Source organism: Arachis hypogaea, chromosome 18, assembly GCF_003086295.3.
Source record: "Arachis hypogaea cultivar Tifrunner chromosome 18, arahy.Tifrunner.gnm2.J5K5, whole genome shotgun sequence".
NCBI lineage: Eukaryota > Viridiplantae > Streptophyta > Magnoliopsida > Fabales > Fabaceae > Arachis > Arachis hypogaea.
This window is the reverse complement of record NC_092053.1, coordinates 45,888,216-45,903,807: the sequence shown is the minus strand read 5'-3', so window position 1 is coordinate 45,903,807 and position 15,592 is coordinate 45,888,216. Positions and strand designations below refer to the sequence as shown.

At 40.1% G+C, this 15,592-nt stretch overlaps 1 non-coding gene across 1 annotated transcript; it reads right to left on the bottom strand.

The window, feature by feature from the left end:
- Positions 1 to 6,439: 6,439 nt before the first annotated feature.
- LOC112773418 (small nucleolar RNA R71) lies at positions 6,440 to 6,547 on the bottom strand. Its single transcript, XR_003187969.1, has one exon. It is a non-coding gene; the product is annotated as a small nucleolar RNA R71 (small nucleolar RNA).
- Between the last annotated feature and the right edge of the window lie 9,045 nt (positions 6,548 to 15,592).

Sequence of the window (15,592 nt, the reverse complement as noted above, 5' to 3'; positions counted from 1 at the left end):
TTTACTATGAGTTTGTGTGTTCTTCTATGATTTTAGGTATTTTCTGGCTGAAATTGAGGGACTTGAGCAAAAATCAGATTCAGAGGTTGAAGAAGGACTGCTGATGCTGTTGGATTCTGACCTCCCTACACTCAAAGTGGATTTTCTGGATCTACATAACTCAAAATGGTGCGCTTTCAATTACGTTGGAAAGTAGAAATCCAGGGCTTTCCAGCAATATATAATAGTCCATACTTTGACCGAGTTTAGATGACGCAAAAGGGCGTTGAACACCAGTTCTACGCTGCAGTCTGGAGTTAAACGCTAGAAACACGTCACAAGCCAGAGTTGAACGCCAGAAACACGTTACAAAATGGCGTTCAACTCCAAGAATGACCTCTCCACGTGTAAACTTCAAGCTCAGCCCAAGCACACACCAAGTGGGCGAAGTGAATTTATGCATCAATTACTTACTTCTGTAAACCCTCGTATCTAGTTTAGTATAAATAGGACTTTTTACTATTGTATTTAGATCTTCGGATCATCTTATGATTTTTAGTTCATCTTAGGATCATATTGATCACGTTTGGGGGCTGGCCATTCGGCCATGCCTGAACCTTCATCACTTATGTATTTTCAATGGTAGAGTTTCTACACTCCATAGATTAAGGTGTGGAGCTCTGCTGTTCCTCATGAATTAATGCAAAGTACTACTATTTTTCTATTCAATTCAACTTATTCCGCTTCTAAGATATTCATTCGTACTTTAATGTGAATGTGATGAACGTGACAATCATCATCATTCCCCCACGAACGCGTGCCTGACAACCACTTCCGTTCCACTTTAGATTGAATGAGTATCTCTTGGATCTCTTAATCAGAATCTTCGTGGTATAAGCTAGATTGATGGCGGCATTCATGAGAGTCCGGAAAGTCTAAACCTTGTCTGTGGTATTCTGAGTAGGACTCAGGGATTGAATGACTGTGACGAGCTTCAAACTCGCGAGTGCTGGGCGTAGTGACAGACGCAAAAGGATAGTAAATCCTATTCCAGTATGATCGAGAACCTCTAGATGATTAGCCATGCAGTGATAGCGCATTGGACCAATTTCACAGAGAGGATGGGATGCAGCCATTGACAACGGTGATGCCTCCAGATGATTAGCAATGCAGTGACAGCACATCAGACCATTTTCACAGAGAGGATGAAAAGTAGCCATTGACAACGTGATGTCCTTACATAAAGCCAGCCATGGAAAGGAGTAGGATTGATTGGATGAAGGCAGCAGGAAAGCAGAGGTTCAGAGGAACAAACGCATCTCTATACGCTTATCTGAAATTCTAACCAATGAATTACATAAGTATTTATATCTTTTCTATTTATTTATTATTATTCGAAAACTCCATAACCATTTGATATCCGCCTGACTGAGATTTACAAGGTGACCATAGCTTGCTTCATACCAACAATCTCCGTGGGATCGACCCTTACTCACGTAAGGTTTTATTACTTGGACGACCCAGTGCACTTGCTGGTTAGTTGTGCGAAGTTGTGAAGTTATGCTTGGACCATGGTATTGTGCACCAGTTTGTTGGCCCCATTACCAGGGAGAGAACAAACAAAAAATTTTACAACCTCAGAGTAACAATTTCGCATACCAGGCAAGTTCCCAGATCTTTGGCACTCATTGCAGCTCTTTACTAGTTTTTTAGCATCCTTGAAAAGGGTGGGCCAAAAGAATCCGCTTTGTAACACATTTGCTGCAGTTCTGTTCCCTCCAAAATGGCCTCCATAGTATGAGCCGTGGGAATTCCGTAGGACTTCACGTCCCTCTTCTTCTGAAACAAATCTTCTCAGGATTCCATCTGAACATTTCTTGAAGAGATATGGCTCATCCCAGACAAAATATTTTGCATCATTTATGAGCTTCCTTTTTTGATGTTTATTGATCTCTGGAGGTAAGGCCCCAGTTGCGTTGAAGTTGGCAATGTCTGCGAACCATGGTGCTTGGTGAACTGTCATCAACTACTCATCAGGGAAGAGCTCATTTACACTAGTATCGTGTGTTCTACCTTCATCACGAGGGATTCTGGATAGGTGATCTGCCACTTTGTTCTCTACTCCCTTCTTGTCTCTGATTTCAATATTGAATTTCTGTAAAAATAAAATCCATCTTATTAGTCTTGGTTTTGATTCTTGCTTGGCAAACAAATATTTAAGTGCTGTGTGATCTGTGAAAACAATCACTTTAGCAACAATGAGGTATGATCTAAACTTATCAAATGCAAAAACTATTGCTAGCAACTCCTTTTCAGTAGTGGTATAATTTCTTTGAGTTTCATTGAGGACTTTTGATGAGCGGATAATTTATACGCTTTTTGGCATTGTTTTTAGTATGTTTTTAGTAGAATCTAGTTACTTTTAGGGATGTTTTTAATAGATTTTATGTTAAATTCACATTTCTGGACTTTACTATGAGTTTGTGTGTTTTTCTGTGATTTCAGGTATTTTCTGGCTGAAATTGAGGGACTTGAGCAGAAATCAGATTCAGAGGTTGAAAAAGGACTGCTGATGCTGTTGGATTCTGACCTCCCTGCACTCAAAGTGGATTTTCTGGAGCTACAGAACTCGAAATGGCGCGCTTCCAATTGAGTTGGAAAGTAGACATCCAGGGCTTTCCATCAATATATAATAGTCCATACTTTGGCCAAGAATAGATGACATAAACTGGCGTTCAACGCCAGTTTTCTACCCAAATCTGGCGTCCAGCGCCAGAAAAGGAGCCAAAACCAGAGGTGAACGCCCAAACTGGCACAAAAGCTGGCGTTCAACTCCAAGGAGGACCTCTACACGTGTAACAATCAAAGCCCAGCCCAAGCACACACCAAGTGGGCCCCAGAAGTGGATTTATGCATCAATTACTTACTCATGTAAACCCTAGTAGCTAGTTTATTATAAATAGGACCTCTTACTATTGTATTTGACATCTTTGGATTACCTTATGATCCTTTGATCACGTTTTAGGGGGCTGGCCATCTCGGCCATGCCTGGACCTTCACTTATGTATTTTTAACGGTAGAGTTTCTACACTCCATAGATTAAGGTGTGGAGCTCTGCTGTTCCTCAAAGATTAATGCAAAGTACTACTGTTTTCTATTCAATTCTTCTTATTTCGCTTCTAAGATATCCATTCGCACCCAAGAACGTGATGAAGGTGATGATTATGTGTGACGCTCATCATCCTTCTCCCTTATGAACACGTGCCTGACAAACACTTCTGTTCTACATGAATTAAGCTAGAATGAATATCTCTTAGATCTCTTAACCGGAATCTTCGTGGCGTAAGCTAGAATGATGGCGGCATTCAAGAGAATCCGGAAAGTCTAAACCTTGTCTATGGTATTCCGAGTAGGATTCAATGATTGAATGACTGTGACGAGCTTCAAACTCGCGAGTGCTGGGCGTTAGTGACAGACGCAAAAGAAGGGTGAATCCTATTCCAGCATGATCGGGAACCGACAGATGAATAGCCGTGCCGTGACAGGGTGCATGAGCATATTATTCACTGAGAGGAGGGGATGTAGCCACTGACAACGGTGATGCCCTTGCATAAAGCCAGCCATGGAAAGGAGAAAGACTGATTGGAGGAAGATAGAAGGAAAGCAGAGGTTCAGAGGAACGAAAAGCATCTCCATTCGCTTATCTGAAATTCCTACCAATGAATTACATAAGTATCTCTATCCCTATTTTATTATATAATATTCGAAAACACCATTATCACTTTATATCCGCCTGACTGAGATTTGCAAGGTGACCATAGCTTGCTTCATAACCAACAATCTCCGTGGGATTCGACCCTTACTCACGTAAGGTATTACTTGGACGACCCAGTGCACTTGCTGGTTAGTTGTATCGAAGTTGTGACAATTATGAATTAAGATCAGAGCACCAAGCTTTGGAGCCATTACCAGGATTTGTTCGAGCCTGGAGATCACAATTTCGTGCACCAAGTTTTTGGCGCCGTTGCCGGGGATTGTTCGAGTTTGGACAACTGACGGCTCATCTTGTTGCTCAGATTAGGTAATTTTCTTTTCGTTTTGTTTTCAAAAAAAAAAAATCTTTCAAAAATATTTTCAAAAATCTCTCATCTATTTTCGAAAAAAATAAAAATGTTTTCAAAAATTTTATTCAAGATTTTTAAGAATGAATTCTAGTGTTTCATGAAGCATGTGAAGCCTGGCTGGCTGTAAAGCCATGTCTAAATTCTTTTGGACTGAGGCTTCCAAACCATCAGAGGTAAGTTACATACTTGATAAATGATGAGCAGTAATTTGTTATCAAGAGCAATATACTCTGGTGTTAAATGCTGAAGCTTGGCTGGCCATTGGCCATGTCTAGTGTTTTGGACTGGAGCTTTCATTGAAAGCTTGGCTGGCTAGTGAGCCATGTCTAATTCCTGGACTGAAGCTTTAGACTAAGAATGCAAGATTCCTGGAATTCATATTAAAAATTTTGGAATCCTTATTTTCCCTTTTCAATAAATTTTCGAAAAAATCCAAAAAAAATTAGAAAATCATAAAAATCAAAAAATATTTTGTGTTTCTTGTTTGAGTCTTGAGTCATATCATAAGTTTGGTGTCACTTGCATATGCATTTTGCATTTTTCGAAAATATCATGCATTCATAGTGTTCTTCATGATCTTCAAGTTGTTCTTGGTAAGTCTTCTTGTTTGATCTTGATGATTTTTTGTTTTGTGTCTTTTCATGTTTATCATATGCATTCTTGAATTCTTAGTGCGTAAGCATTAAAGAATTCTAAGTTTGGTGTCTTGCATGTTTTTTTTTGCATTAAAAGTTTTTCAAAATTGTGTCTATGATGTTCATCTTGGCATTCAAAGTGTTCTTAGTGTTCATCTTGACATTCATAGCATTCTTGCATGCATCACATGTTTTGATATAAAAATTTCATGCATTGCATAATTTTCATGTTTTTCATAAAAATTTCAAAAATCAAAAAAATATCTTTCCCTTTTTCTCTCATCAAATTCGAAAATTTGGATTGATTTTTCAAAAATTTTTAAAATCTAATTGTTTCCCATAAGTCATATCAAATTTTCAATTTGAAAATCTTATCTTTTTCAAAATCTTTTTCAAAAATCAAATCTTTTTCAAAATTTTTTGGTTATTTTCGAAAATTTCAAAAATATTTTTCAAAAATCTTTTTCTTATTTTTATCACAAATGTTCGAAAATAACATAATCAATTAATGTTTTGATTCAAAAATTTGAAGTTTGTTACTTGCTTGTTAAGAAAGATTCAAACTTTAAGTTCTAGAATCATATCTTATGAATTCTTATGAATCAAGTCATTAATAGAGATAAAAAAAAAAATCAAATCTTTTTCAAAACTAATTCCTATCATATCTTTTCAAAAATATCTTCTTATCTTATCTTTTTCAAAAATTTGACTTCAAAATATCTTCTCTAACTTCCTAACTTCCTATCTTTTCAAAATTTGTTTCAACTAACTAACTAACTTTTTGTTTGTTTCTTAACTTTTTCAAAACCACCTAACCAACTCTCTCTCTCTCATTTTCGAAAATATCTTCCCTCTTTTTCAAAAATTTCTTTTTTGTTAACTAATTATTTTTATTTTTAATTTTAAAAATTTTTCGAAAAAAAATACTAACCTTTTTCAAAAAAAACTCTTTTTCAAAAATTATTTTCGAAAATTCCCTCCTTCTCTCTCATCTTATTCTATTTATTTATTCATTAACTAACATCTCTTCCTCACATCATCACCAAATTCGAACCCCCTCTTCTATCTGTGTTCGAATTTCTTCTTCTTTTCTTCTACTAACAATAAAGAACCTCTTTACTGTGACATAGAGGATTCCTCTTCTTTTCTTGTTCTCTTCTCTTTCTTATGAGCAGGGACAGAGAAAAAGGCATTCTTGTTGAAGCTGATCCAGAACCTGAAAGGACTCTGAAGAGAAAATTAAGAGAAGCTAAATTACAACAATCCAGAGACAACTTGATTGAAAATTTTGAACAAGTAAAGGAAATGGCAGCCGAACCCAACAACAATGCAAGGAGAATGCTTGGTGACTTTACTGCACCTAATTCCAATTTACATGGAAGAAGCATCTCCATTCCTGCCATTGGAGCAAACAACTTTGAGCTGAAACCTCAATTAGTTTCTCTGATGCAGCAGAACTGCAAGTTTCATGGACTTCCATCTGAAGATCCTTTTCAGTTCTTAACTGAATTCTTGCAGATATGTGATACTGTTAAGACTAATGGAGTAGATCGTGAAGTCTACAGGCTCATGCTTTTCCCTTTTGCTGTAAGAGACAGAGCTAGATTATGGTTGGATTCTCAACCCAAAGACAGCGTGAACTCTTGGGATAAGCTGGTCACGGCTTTCTTAGCCAAGTACTTTCCTCCTCAAAAGCTGAGCAAGCTTAGAGCTGATGTTCAAATCTTCAGACAGAAAGAAGGTGAATCCCTCTATGAAGCTTGGGAAAGATACAAACAGTTGACCAAAAAGTGTCCTTCTGACATGCTTTCAGAATGGACCATCCTGGATATATTCTATGATGGTTTATCTGAGTTATCAAAGATGTCATTGGATACCTCTGCAGGTGGATCCATTCACCTAAAGAAAACGCCTGCAGAAGCTCAAGAACTCATTGACATGGTTGCTAATAACCAGTTCATGTACACTTCTGAAAGGAATCCTGTGAGTAATGGGACGCCTATGAAGAAGGGAGTTCTTGAAGTTGATACTCTGAATGCCATATTGGCTCAGAATAAAATATTGACTCAGCAAGTCAATATGATTTCTCAGAGTCTGCATGGAATGCAAGCTGCATCCAACAGTACTCAAGAGGCATCTTCTGAAGAAGAAGCCTATGATCCTGAGAACCCTGCAATAGCAGAAGTAAATTACTTAGGTGAACCTTATGGAAACACCTATAACTCAACATGGAGAAATCATCCAAATTTCTCATGGAAGGATCAAAAGCCCCAACAAGGCTTTAATAATGGTGGAAGAAATAGGTTTAACAATAATAAACCTTTTCCATCATCCACTCAGCAACAGACAAAGAACTCTGAACAAAATGCTTCTAATTTAGCAAATCTAGTCTCTGATCTATCTAAGGCCACTATAAGTTTCGTGAATGAAACAAGATCTTCCATTAGAAATTTGGAAGCACAAGTGGGCCAGCTGAGTAAAAGGATCACTGAAATCCCTCCTAGTACTCTCCCAAGCAATACAGAAGAGAACCCAAAAGGAGAGTGCAAGGCCATTGACATAAGCACCATGGCCGAACCTGTAAGGGAAGGAGAGGACATGAATCCTAAGGAGGAAGACCTCCTATGACGTTCAGTGATCAATAAGAAGCTTCCCTCTGAGGAACCAAAGGACTCTGAGGCTCATCTAGAGACCATAGAGATTCCATGAACCTCCTTATGCCCTTCATGAGCTCTGATGAGTATTCCTCTTCAGAAGAGAATGAGGATGTCACTAAAGAGCAAACTGCGAAGTTTCTTGGTGCAATCATGAAGCTGAATGCCAAATTATTTGGCATTGATACTTGGGAAGTTGAACCTCCCTTGGTCATCAATGAACTAAGTGATCTGGATCAACTGATATTACGTCAGAAGAGACAGGATCCTGGAAAATTCATAATACCTTGTACCATAGGCACCAGGATCTTTAAGGCTCTGTGTGACCTTGGTTCAGGAATAAACCTCATACCCCTCTCTGTAATAGAGAAACTGGGAATCTATGGGGTGCAAGCTGCTAAAATCTCACTAGAGATGGCAGACAGCTCAAGAAAACAAGCTTATGGACAAGTAGAAGACGTATTAGTAAAGGTTGAGGGCCTTTACATACCTACTGATTTCATAGTCCTGGATACTGGAAAGGAAGAGGATGAATCCATCATCCTAGGAAGACCTTTCCTGGCCACAGCAAGAGCTGTGATTGATGTTGACAGAGGTGAAATAGTCCTTCAATGGAATGAGGACTCCCTTGTGTTTAAAACTCAAGGATCTCCCTCTGCAACCATGAAGAGGAAGCATGAAAAGCTTCTCTTAAAGCAGAGTCAACCAGAGCCCCCACAGTCAAACTCTAAGTTTGGTGTTGGGAGGCCACAACCAAACTCTAAGTTTGGTGTTGAACTTCCATATCCAAACTCTAAGTTTGGTGTTAGAGAGTCTCAACAAAGCTCTGCACATCTGTGAGGCTCCATGAGAGCCCACTGTCAAGCTATTGACATTAAAGAAGCGCTTGTTGGGAGGCAACCCAATGTTTATCTAATTCTTATTTTTATTGTTTTTCATGTTTTCTTAGGTTCATGATCATGTGGAGTCACAAAATACACAAAAATATCAAAAACAGGAATCGAAAACAGCAGAAGAAAAATCACACCCTGGAGGAGCATATGTCTGGCGTTCAAACGCCCAGAACAAGCATGGTTCTGGCGTTCAACGCCAGAAATGGCAGCAAAGGGGCGTTGAACGCCCAGAGTTGGGTACAAAGGCATTTTTACATGCCTAATGGGTGCAGGGATGTAATTCCTTGAACACCTCAGGATCTGTGGACCCCACAGGATCCCCACCTACCTCCACTCACTTCTTCTCACCACTCTCTTTCACACAACCCCATAAACACTCTTCCCCAAAAACCCTTCACCACTCACATCCATCCACTCTTCCCCATAAACCTACCTCATAAACTCCACCTACCTTCAAAATTCAAAACCAATTTCCCACCCAAACCCACCCATATGGCCGAACCTTAATCCCCCTCCCTTCCCTATATAAAGACCTCCATTCTTCATCAAATTCACACACACACACCCCTCTACACCCTTCTTGGCCGAAACCACATCTCCCTCTCCCTCTCCATATTTCTTCTTCTTCTTCTTCTATTCTTTTGTTTATTGCTCAAGGGCGAGCAATATTCTAAGTTTGGTGTGGTAATAGCTTTTTTGTTTTTCCATTACCATTGATGGCATCTAAGACCGGAGAATCCTCTAGAAGAGGGAAAGGGAAGACAAAAGCTTCCACATCCAAGTCATGGGAGATGGAAAGGTTCATCTCCAAAGCCCATCAAGACCACTTCTATGATGTTGTGGCCAAGAAGAAGGTGATCCCTGAGGTCCCTTTCAAACTCAAAAGAAATGAGTATCCGGAGATCCGACATGAAATTCAAAGAAGAGGGTGGGAAGTTCTAACAAATCCCATCCAACAAGTCGGCATCCTAATGGTTCAAGAGTTCTATGCCAATGCATGGATCACCAAGAACCATGATCAAAGTAAGAACCCGGATCCAAAGAACTATGTTACAATGGTTCGGGGAAAATACTTGGATTTTAGTCCGGAAAATGTGAGGTTGGCGTTCAACTTGCCAAACATGGAAGAGAACGCACGCCCCTACACAAAGAGAGTCAACTTTGATCAAAGGTTGGACCAAGTCCTTATGGACATAAGTGTAGAAGGAGCTCAATGGAAGGTTGACTCCAAAGGCAAGCCGGTTCAACTAAGAAGATTGAACCTCAAGCCTATAGCTAGAGGATGGTTGGAGTTTATTCAATGCTCAATCATTCCCACTAGCAACAGGTCTGAAGTTACTATAGACCGGGCCATCATGATCCACAGCATCATGATTGGAGAAGAGGTGGAAGTTCATGAGATTATACCTCAAGAACTCTACAAGGTGGCTGACAAGTCCTCCACCATGGCAAGGTTAGCCTTTCCTCACCTCATTTGCCACCTATGCAATTCGGCTAGGATTGACATAGAGGGAGATATCCTCATTAAAGAGGACAAGCCCATCACTAAGAAGAAAATGGAGCAAGCAAGAGAGCCCAGTCATGGAGCTCAAGAGGCGCAGGAAGCTCATTTACATGAGATCCCGGAGATGCCTCAAATGCACTTTCCTCCACAAAATTATTGGGAGCAAATCAACACCTCCCTAGGAGAATTGAGTTCCAATATGGGACGACTAAGGGTGGAACATCAAGAGCACCCCATCATGCTTCATGAAATAAGAGAAGATCAAAAAGCAATGAGGGAGGAGCAACAAAGACAAGGAAGAGACATAGAAGAGCTCAAGGACATCATTGGTTCCTCAAGAAGGAAATGCCACCATCACTAAGGTGGATTCATTCCTTGTTCTTATTTCTTCTGTTTTTCGTTTTCTATGTTATGTGCCTATCTATGTTTGTGTCTTCATTACATGATCATTAGTAGTAGTAACTATGTCTTAAAGTTATGAATGTCCTATGAATCCATCACCTCTCTTAAATAAAAACTGTTTTAATTCAAAAGAACAAGAAGTACATGAGTTTCGAATTTATCCTTGAACTTAGTTTAATTATACTGATGTGGTGACAATGCTTCTTGTTTTCTGAATGTATGCTTGAACAGTGCATATGTCTTTTGAAGTTATTGTTTAAGAATGTTAAATATATTGGCTCTTGAAAGAATGATGATTAGGAGACATGTTATTTGATAATCTGAAAAATCATAAAAATGATTCTTGAAGCAAGAAAAAGCAGCAAAGAACAAAGCTTGCAGAAAAAAAAAATTTAGGCGAAAAAAAAATAGAAAGAAAAAGAAAAAGCAAGCAGAAAAAGCCAAAAGCTCTTAAAACCAAGAGGCAAGAGCAAAAAGCCAATAACCCTTAAAACCAAAAGGCAAGGGCAATAAAAAGGATCCCAAGGCTTTGAGCATCAGTGGATAGGAGGGCCTAAAGGAATAAAATCCTGGTCTAAGCGGCTAAACCAAGCTGTCCCTAACCATGTGCTTGTGGCGTGTAGGTGTCAAGTGAAAACTTGAGACTGAGCGGTTAAAGTCAAGGTCCAAAGCAAAAAAAGAGTGTGCTTAAGAACCCTGGACACCTCTAATTGGGGACTTTAGCAAAGCTGAGTCACAATCTGAAAAGGTTCACCCAATTATGTGTCTGTGGCATTTATGTATCCGGTGGAAATACTGGAAAACAAAGTGCTTAGGGCCACGGCCAAGACTCATAAAATAGCTGTGTTCAAGAATCATCATACTGAACTAGGAGAATCAATAACACTATCTGAACTCTGAGTTCCTATAGAAGCCAATCATTCTGAACCTCAATGGATAAAGTGAGATGCCAAAAGTATTCAAGAGGCAAAAAGCTATAAGTCCCGCTCATTTGATTGGAGCTATGTTTCATTGATAGTTGGAATTTATAGTATGTTCTATTCTTTTTATCCTATTTTGATTTTCAGTTGCTTGGGGACAAGCAACAATTTAAGTTTGGTGTTGTGATGAGCGGATAATTTATACGCTTTTTGGCATTGTTTTTAGTAGAATCTAGTTACTTTTAGGGATGTTTTTAATAGATTTTATGTTAAATTCACATTTCTGGACTTTACTATGAGTTTGTGTGTTTTTCTGTGATTTCAGGTATTTTCTGGCTGAAATTGAGGGACTTGAGCAGAAATCAGATTCAGAGGTTGAAAAAGGACTGCTGATGCTGTTGGATTCTGACCTCCCTGCACTCAAAGTGGATTTTCTGGACCTTCACTTATGTATCTTCATACGGTAGAGTTTCTACACTCCATAGATTAAGGTGTGGAGCTCTGCTGTTCCTCAAAGATTAATGCAAAGTACTACTGTTTTCTATTCAATTCTTCTTATTTCGCTTCTAAGATATCCATTCGCACCCAAGAACGTGATGAAGGTGATGATTATGTGTGACGCTCATCATCCTTCTCCCTTATGAACACGTGCCTGAAAAACACTTCTGTTCTACATGAATTAAGCTAGAATGAATATCTCTTAGATCTCTTAACCGGAATCTTCGTGGCGTAAGCTAGAATGATGGCGGCATTCAAGAGAATCCGGAAAGTCTAAAACTTGTCTGTGGTATTCCGAGTAGGATTCAATGATTGAATGACTGTGATGAGCTTCAAACTCGCGAGTGCTGGGCGTTAGTGACAGACGCAAAAGGAGGGTGAATCCTATTCCAGCATGATCGGGAACCGACAGATGAATAGCCGTGCCGTGACAGGGTGCGTGAGCATATTATTCACTGAGAGGAGGGGATGTAGCCACTGACAACGGTGATGCCCTTGCATATAGCCAGCCATGGAAAGGAGTAAGACTGATTGGAGGAAGATAGAAGGAAAGAGGAGGTTCAGAGGAACGAAAAGCATCTCCATTCGCTTATCTGAAATTCCTACCAATGAATTACATAAGTATCTCTATCCCTATTTTATTATATAATATTCGAAAACACCATTATCACTTTATATCCGCCTGACTGAGATTTGCAAGGTGACCATAGCTTGCTTCATAACCAACAATCTCCGTGGGATTCGACCCTTACTCACGTAAGGTATTACTTGGACGACCCAGTGCACTTGCTGGTTAGTTGTATCGAAGTTGTGACAATTATGAATTAAGATTAGAGCACCAAGCTTTGGAGCCATTACCAGGATTTGTTCGAGCCTGGAGATCACAATTTCGTGCACCAACTTTGCTAGCATAGTATATCACATGGACTAAGTTATCTTTCATCTGCCCTAACACGGCCCCAACTGCAAAGTCAGATGCATCACACATCAATTCAAAGGGTAAGTTCCAATCAGGTGGGGAAATGATAGGGGCAGAGGACAATCTTTTTTTCAAATTCTTGAATGCTTGCATGCATGTTTCATCGAAGATAAATGGTGTATCAGATACAAGAAGATTGCTCAAGGGCTTGGCTATCTTTGAAAAATCATTAATAAATCTTCTGTAAAAGCCAGCATGCCCTAAAAAGCTTCTAATTGCCTTGACATCACTAGGTGGAGGAAGTTTTTCAATAAGTTCCACTTTAGCTCTGTCCACCTCAATGCCTTGGTTAGAAACCTTATGGCCAAGGACTATTCCTCCTGTCACCATAAAGTGACATTTCTCCCAGTTCAAGACCAGATTGGTCTCTTGGCACCTTTTCAATACCAAGGCTAGGTGATTCAGGCAGCTAGGAAAGGAATCTTCGAATACCGAGAAATCATCCATAAAAACTTCAATGAATTTCTCTATCATATATGAGAAGATAGAAAGTATTCAGCATTGAAAAGTTGCTGGTGCATTACATAGCCCAAATGGCATGCGCCTGTAGGCAAACACTCCATATGGGCAAGTGAATGAGGTTTTCTCTTGGTCTTTGGGATCAACCACTATTTAGTTATATCCTGAATAACCGTCGAGAAAACAATAATATGCGTGTCCTGCGAGTCTTTCCAACATCTGATCCATGAATGGGAGGGGAAAGGATCCTTTCGTATAGCCTCATTGAGTTTCCAGTAGTCTATGCACATCCGCCATCCTGTGACGGTCCTTGTAGGAATTAGTTCGTTCTTCTCATTGTGGACTACAGTGATCCCTCCCTTTTTGGGCATGACATGCACGGGGCTGACCCAGGGGCTGTCTGAGATCGGGTAGATTACCCCCTCCCTGCCATAACTTCATAACTTCTTTCTGGACCACTTCCTTCATGATTGGGTTCAGCCTCCTTTGGGATTGAATGTATGGTTTGGCATCATCTTCCAACAGTATCTTATGCATGTATATGGCCAAACTGATTCCTTTCAAGTCAGCGAGGGTCCATCCAATGGCATCCTTATGCTTTCGCAACACTTGGAGTAATTTATCCTCTTGATCTTGGCTGAGGGATGAGTTTATGATCACTGGGTAGCTTTCATTCTCTCTTAAGTATGCATATTTGAGAGTAGATAGCAGTGCTTTGAGTTCAAGTTTGGGTGCTTCTAACTTTTCATTCTCTTCCTTTGGTGCACCTCGTATATGAATCTCTGCTGTTGCAACCTCTTCACTAGACGTTGATCCCTCTTCTATTAACCCTTCAGGTTCTTCTTCTTCAAAACTCTCCTGCATTGCATCTTCCAGTGAGTCCAACCTCATACATTCTCCCCATTGTTCTGGTCGGTAACTCATGGCCTTGAACACATTGAATGTCATCTTTTCATTGTGTAATCTCAAGGTGAGATCACCTTTTTGGACATCAATGACAGCTCCAGCAGTAGCTAAGAACGGTCTTCCCACGATGATGGAGGCCTTGGCTTCCTCCTGCCTGTCCAACACCACAAAGTCTGCTGGGAAAATGAAATCCTCCACCTTCACTAGCAAATCTTCCACTACACCATGAGGGAACTTGAACAATCGGTCTGCCAGTTGTAGGGCCATTTTTGTTGGCTTAGCCTCCTCGATCTTCATTTTCCTCATCATAGCTACTGACATTAGATTTATGCTGGCTCCTAAGTCACATAGAGCTTTCTCCACTTTGATCTCCCCTATAATACAAAGGATCTGGAAGCTCCCAGGATCTTTCAATTTCTGGGGTAGTTTATGCTGAATGATAGCACTACATTCTTCGGTTAGTATCACAGTCTCGTTGCTCTTCCAACTTCTCTTCTTTGTCATCAATTCCTTCAAGAACTTGGCATAGAGCAGCATTTGCTCTATTGCTTCAGCAAAGGGTATGTTAATCTGTAATTTCTTGAAGATTTCTAAAAATCTGGAGAACTGGCTGTCATCCCCCTTCTTCTTCAGTTGTTGAGGATATGGTACTTTCGGAACATATGGCTTCAGCTCTCCTTCCTTTTGACGTGAGTTGGAGGTGGGGATTTGAACTTCATCTTGTTCCTCCTTCTTTCCAACTGAATCTTTCTCTTGGGGTTGCTTGGGAGTCTCCTTCAATTCTTTTCCACTTCTGAGGGTTATAGCCTGACACTCTTCCCTTTGGTTTGAGTCTGTATTGCTGCGAGGGTTGTGGCTGGAAATTCTCTTGAATAGGTAGCTAATTTGTTTCTCGAGTTTCTTGATGGCAGCATCTTGATTCTGCATATTGGACTGCACTTCTTCTCGGAATGCCTTACAGTCTTGAATCTCTTTGCATATGCCCTCAAGTAGAGTCTCAATTTTGGAGAGTCTATCTTCAGATGATGGTGAGTTGAGAGTGGATAGGTGAGTTGGGTCATTTTGGTTTTGGTATGGATGTGGAGAGGTGTTGTTAGGGTGGTGTTGATATGATCTCTATGTGGAATGTTGGTGAGCTACATTGTTGTTGTGGTTGTGACGTCTCTGATCTTGGCTTTGATCTTGTTGATTTCTCCACCCAAAGTTTGGGTGATTCCTCCATCCAGGGTTGTAGGTTTTGGAGAATGGATCATGGGTCTGACTGACTGAGTTTCCAATGTAGTTGGCTTGTTCTTGCTCCTCCTCTGCCTCAGCATTCACTCCCTCTTAGGTTGCTGATGAGGTGGTGATTGCTGCCACTTGGTCCCTCTCCATCTTCTTGGTGAGGTCAGCCAGCTGCTTGGTAATAAGCTTGTTTTGGACCAGCAGTGCATCCACATTGTTTAGCTCCATCACTCCTCTAGTGTTGCCTCTTTCAGAAGCATAGAAGTAGTTATTCTCCGCTACAGTCTCAATGACATCTATGGCTTCTTCAATGGTCTTCTTCTTGTTCAGAGAACCCCCGGATGAATGGTCTACTGCCTTCTTTGATTCATAAGAGAGGCCTTCATAGAAAATGTGTAGTTGCACCCATTCATTA